The following is a 6,528-nucleotide window of genomic DNA, read 5'->3' on the forward strand; positions in this document are numbered from 1 at the left end:
TCAATTCTTTTAAACAAGTTGAAGGTGGAACGAATCCAGTTGTCAGCAGATGGGTCATTTACAATAATTTTTATTATGTATAACTTGCTTTTTGGTCTATAACTTTGAAGGAGTTCAAATAATTGTGTAAAGACTCTTTCCATTCCTATCTATGTATTTATGTAAGCAAGGTTTCTCAAGGCTTCCAACTGAACAAGTGAAAAAATAGGTGTACAACTGATATTGAGCTCTGTCACATTCTAGCAGGTAACTGTTCATTCACAGATTCATGGCAAAGCTGGGACAGAAGTCCATCTGTCTCATTAAGAGAAGCGTTCCAACAATTTTTAATTTTTATATTTGCTAATCATTTACCAAAATTTATGGTGTAGCCATGTTTTATTTGGTTTTTGTGTTACATTAATTTGATGAATAATTCTAATGAAAACTGAATCCATCTTAAGTGATAACAAAGCCTTTGGTAAAGTCATCACTTGCAGTTACTTAGATGGCAGATTATGCGCCTGCTGAACTTGTGACTATAAGGGAAGAGTTTGATAAACAATGTTAGTAGTATGTGTTCTATATTGATAAATGCATTTGGCAAGTAATTGGAGAAAGATGAGTTCAATAATTTTCCCAGTATGTAAGTAGAACTAGAAGGAAATCAAGAGAATCCTGAAACATCAGAATTTGTGAGATGGAAAAACCTTGCTGCTTCTGGACCCCAAGTAGTAAGAGAGTATTTTAGAAGTCCAATCTACCAAGGCTTAGTCTTGAGAATTATGTCCAAGAAAGGCCTTTGGGATGTGGTAATTGGCTCATGGAACTGACCGGAAACACAGGGATGTGAGTTAACCAAGGTTTTGGGTGGCTTGCAAAACAGCTATGAGCCTGGTCTAAGTGCAGAGTAGGATCTAAAATGCTCGGACCCATAGGCAAGTCTTGGTACCATCTTTATAAGGAAGCAGGCTGCTAAACTTGCAGCTCGCATGGAGACTTTTTCCCCCAAACCCACTTCAGAAGTCACCCAAGATGGTAACAGACAATGATGAATTCCTTGGAGAGGAGAGCCAAGGACAAGAAGAGAAAACAAAATGGAAATGGACTTAATTCCAGAGAGCAGACTTGATGTCCAGTCAAGGAAAACATTTTTACTAACTTCCCATCGTCAGCCCCATAGGCTACACAAATTATTGTGTGTTTCTCCTTGGTCCATGTTCTGCATGTTCTGAATGGGAATTAGGTTATTTTTCTGCCTCCTGGCTGCACAGGGCCACATGTTGCTGCTTTGGAGAGGACTCCGTGTGAGCCAATGGTCCTGAGCTTTGAGCAGGATGGAATTACTAGAGAGTCCTCTGCATGGCCACCTTGGAGACAGAGTGAGTTTCTGTTTTCTTTGTGTAAAGAGGCAACAGAAACATGACGCTCTGCCGACCTGAAGGCATGCTGGTGCAGTCAGTGCTATTGCTCACCTAACCCATTCGTGTTCCTCTTGCAGATCAGGGAAACTTCACGTCCCTGCATGTAGCAGAAGCCACAGGACTGAGTCCTTGTCGGTATGATGTGGGCAGAAGCTAAGGCTGCCGCTTTGGGTCTTGGCTCACAGAACCGTCTCCTGTGTAATCTCCATTTCTTTTCTCCGTCATGGCAGCCTTGGAGGCCCCTTGTTGAAAGAAAGGGCACCGCTAAATGAAAGAAGCCAGACCTGCGGGTTGACTTTAGAGAGGCTCTGTCTCACCTGTGGCCCAGGGAAGTTGGAATTGGAATTTTCTGGGATGGCAACTGCTATAAAATGCTTTGTCTTAGAGAACATGAATCCCAGGACGTGCCCTGGAATTCTAGCAGCAAAACCCCAGTGGCCAAAGTCCTTTGGGATTTTCCCTTTTCCCCTCCAAGATTTGAGCCAGGGAGGGGTTAGTGAGTCCACTGCTATCCCCCATCATCCCTCGTCTATCTGTCTCTGCTCCTGAGTCCTATCCAGAACCAGAAGTTTGTAACCTACTTGCTTGTGTGGCCTTCTCCTCCTGTGTTTAGCATGCTATTAATAGATGGATATGGGGAAATTGTATTTACTGAACATGCCAGGCATTGTTCTAAGGTCTTCACATCTAGAGCCCAGTTTATCAGAACCATTCTATGATTTAGCTACCTTTCTTTCTTCTCTCTTTTTCCTTTGAGACAGGGTCTTGCTCTGTTGCCCAGGCTGGAGTGCAGTGGTGCAATCATAGCTCACTGCGGCCTTGAACTCCCGGGCTCAAGCAATCCTCCTGCCTCAGGCTCCCAAGTCACTGGGACTACAGTTGTGCACCACCATGCCCAGCTAATTTTTAGTTTTTATTTTTGTAGAGACAGGGACTCACTATGTTGCCCAGACTGGTCTTGAACTCCTAGCGTCAAGCAATTCTCCCACCTCTGCCTCCCAAAGTGCTGGGATTACAGGCGTGAGCCACCATGCCCAGCCTAGCTATTTTCTTAAACCCGCTTAAGATCTGGATAGCATATACCTAGAGATGTAGGGTAAATTTCTCTAGGCCATAGAGCTGCATAGAGCAAAATTGGGATTGAAACACAGGTGTCTGCCCAGAGCTACCCTCTTCTTCCTTATACAGCAACTAGATTCTGTATATTGTGTGGTAGGAATAATCTGAGCATTTGCAAAGATGAATAGCCTATTTCCTCACCAATACGCAATGAATCTGTGAGCCATCCCTCATTTCTTTTGAAAACAACCTTTGTTCTGTTATCAGTTCCTATACATACATGAATATTTGGCAAAGACCTTTGGGCTATTTTATTTTTATGCCAGTATCAAGTTTGAAACTATCAAACTCTTTTCCTCTCTCAATAAAAGGTTATAGCATTTACCTTAAAAAATTATGATTTCAATATACTGAAGTGCAATTCTTCTGTTTTTTCAGAAACAGGTTGCAGTGCAGTGGTGTGATCATAGCTCACTGCAGCCTTGAACTCTTGAGCTTAAGTGATCCTCCTGCCTCAGCCTCTCAACTAGTTGGGACTATAGGCGTGTGTCACCACGCCTGGCTAATTTTTAATTTTTTTTTTTCTTTTGCAGAGATGAGGCCTTGCTATGTTGTCCAGGCTGGTCTCAATCTCCTGGTCTCAAGTGATCCTCCTGCCTTTGCCTCCCCAAGTTTTGGGATTACAGGCATCAGCCACCATGCCCATCCTGAAATGCAATTCTAATCATTATCAGAATCATAACCCCACAGTAAAACTTCTTGAAACTCATTTTTCCAAGTCTCTTTCATCTGAATTCTGTCCCTCCACCCCCGACAAATCTCCCCAGGGGATCTGCCCAGCCCTGAAGAACTCTACAGAACACGCACTCCCTGTTGCCTCTTTCTAAGGCCAGAAAGGTGGTTGTGGTTGTTAGAACAGGTGAGAAACCCCATCACTCTCTGCCCACCCACCCCAGCCTGGCTGGCCTCCCAGCCCTCCTCCCCTCCTCATACAGCATCTGTTGGTTCAGGGAAGAGATCTATTCCTGCACAGTCAGGGAGCTGGCCCCGCCTGCCGCAGTCCCAGAGTTCAAGTCACTGTAAAACCAACCACGCATCCAGTGCCAAGCTGGCCCCTGCGGGGAGGGGACTGCATCTCATATAGCCCCTCCTTGCCTCAAGTTCCTCCTGTTCCTGTGTAAAGAGATAAACGATGGTCCTAGTCCATCTTGTACTCACGTTAGACTCTACTCCTCCCTGTCTGTGGCCTTTGGGCAAGTCTCTCTCCTGCTCAGAGCCTCACAGCCCCTCTCAGGTTCCAACCACAGTGCAGAGGACAGGACTCCCAGAGTGTGTGCAAAACCCTCTGCCTAGCCTACCCAGAGGCTGGTGGTGATTCTTCCACACACCCAATTGTATTGAACTGGGCTGTTTTTCCTGCTTGCCAAGAGCTTTTTTTTTTTTCCTCTCATCTCAGCTTCTCCAGTAGCTGGGACCACAGGCATGCACCACCACACCCACTAATTTAATTTATTAATTTATTATTATTATTATTATTTTAACAGACATGGTCTTGCTATGTTGCTCAGGATGGTCTGGAGCTCTTGGACTCAAGCAACAGTCCCACCTTGGCCTCTCAAAGCGCTGGGATTACAGGTATGAGCCACCACACCCAGGCAGCCAAAGGGCTTTTCACAGCGCAGTTCAATGGTTCAAGAATGTGGCTCTTCAGGGAGCTTCCTCATGGGACCCTGGCTCCGCCCTTAGCAGTGAGCACCTGATAAATAACCAGTGTCTGTGCTTCCAGCTTCCCATCTGCAATGGGGGATAGTGCAGTGTTTATCTCAGAGGATTACTGTAAATGTTAGTTGAGTGAAAACACAGGAAAACTATAAAATTGTTCCTGGAAAATCATAAGTCAGGAAAGTGTGGTGGGGGGTGGGGCATAGGTGATGTCTTGAAAGGGGCCCTAGAGAGGCTTTCAGGTCCTGGGGTGAGCCCATTTTTTGGCATGAGTTCAACTCTCATAGTGTACTGTTTGTGAGAATCCATTGCATTGTAGGCTTAAGATATTTGTGCTTTCCATCTGTGTGTTATACTTTCAAAAAATTTGTTTTAATGCCTGAGAATTAGAAAAAAAATCCTGGAGATCTTCAGACCTCCGAAGCTGGGATCCAAGTCTGTTTCTCTGAGGGGATCCCTGCTAATGTCTGGGTCACGGACGGAGTGAAAAGGAACTTACAGTAAAGTAAATTTGGAGATAGAAAATAGGTAGTGGCAGCAGGGTGATGGGGCCTGGAAGCAGGGAGGGGTGCTGGACCTGCTGGGGTGGGAGCAGGGGGAGAAAACTGATTGTTTTGTCCCCTTCTGAGTATGAGAGTAATCTGTAACCCTTCCACAGCTTTTGATGTGGGCCTGGAGCTCTGCGCTGAGCAGCATGTTCTCTGTGCCCAATTGCTGAGGCATCAGCTCACTTCAGATGATGGAGATGCAGAATATTTGGTGGCTTCTTCTGTGCTTGGAGAGCCCTGGGACTTTGGTTCCATTTCTCATTATTTTGTGTGGGGGTGGGATGTGCTTTCTGTCATGCAACTGCATCCACTGCCATCCATATTTGCCAATTCATCAGTAAGGGAACCCTAAAGCCAGCCCCCTAAAAGAGATAGTCTCTTTAGATGGGCTCCTAAATTGACTATTGGACCCCAGGGGCCCCAGGAATGAGAATGCTCAGGAGAGACTAGAACACTATCAGTCCAGGGGAGCAGCTTGGGCAGGGCAGGAGGTGGAGTGGGGACCGGGGCTTCTCTCCAGTGCTCACACCCAGCTACCTGGGTGTGTTCAGGATGCCAGGGCAAAGCCCCAAACACCATGACTTCAGGGCCATGGACTGGCTTTTTAACAGAATTAAGACCACCCAAAAAGAGCAGTCCCCCAGCACCTGGGCACTAGCTACCCTCCCTTCTTGGGCGTGCCTGGGCTGAGGCTGCTGACTGTGCTGGGCTGGCCTGGAGCAATGCTGATCCATGAAAGACTCCGATCAGACCGTGTTCATCTGTTTCCAGAAGCGACATGTGCGTCCCAGCTGAGATTGTGCACTGTTCCTCAGCAGAGGGCTCCTGGCTGAAAGATTCCTTGATAAGCATGTGCAGAAAACCGTATTCGCTGGAGCTTTATAGAGAATAGGATAAATGTTTTCATCACTTTAATAATCTTCATGAAGTTAACCTAGAAGAAAGTCAACTTTTTCACGTCCGCTGCTCCTTTAGAAGTCAGCACCAATGCAGTGGCAGGAGGACATGCAGGTTGGGAATTTTAAAAGGTGAGGTTTGCTCTCCAGCACTGGTCCCTGCCAGGTGTGACCTTCACATCTTCCATGAGGTCCGGGCCCCCATTTGTGGAGGCGGACAGTTCCCAAAGTGACTTTCCTCAGAAAACAGGATCTTAGAGGAGGCAGTCAGAGGAGGGGGCTTCGTCCTCCCCCTGCACAGCCCCTTGTAGGGATTGGAAAGCGAGGGTCTCTGCCCATGAGGTGGCAGTCACCCTAAGCTGTGGTGTGGGAGGAAGCCTAGGGAATATAGGTTGGTGCTGGGACAGCATTTCCTGGTTCTGACTTAGAGAAGGTGTTAAAATCCCGACATTCCCGACTCCTTCTTTGTGGGAGCCCCTGCCGTGCAGATCTCACGGGGTTGTTGTGAGGGTCACCTGGGGTGATGGGTTTGGAAGTGCTTTGTGAATGACACAGTGGGCCTTCCTATTCCTGTCGCTGGCCCTTTGACCTTGAATACTAATTGCCTGGGATCTCCAGGTTTCAAGGTCTAATCCTGGAAGGGTACGAGGTGTCCCCAGTGGAACATTCTACAGCACTTCCTGGGAGGTCCCTTGCTTCCATCTTTGCCCACCATAACCTCTGCTCCTGTTCTCTCAGCCTGGAGAGCTTGCCCAGGGGCACAAGATGGTACTGGACTGAACTTCTCTTTGGAGAAGGTGATTACTTCCTCATTTCAGCTGTCCCTCTTCCTAACTTGCCCTGTGGAATTCCAGGGCTCTGTGCAGCATTTGCCGGACATGAGAGGGAGAACTTCTAGGG

The sequence above is a fragment of the Pongo abelii genome, chromosome 19, assembly GCF_028885655.2.
Source record: "Pongo abelii isolate AG06213 chromosome 19, NHGRI_mPonAbe1-v2.0_pri, whole genome shotgun sequence".
Taxonomy (NCBI): Eukaryota; Metazoa; Chordata; class Mammalia; order Primates; family Hominidae; genus Pongo; species Pongo abelii.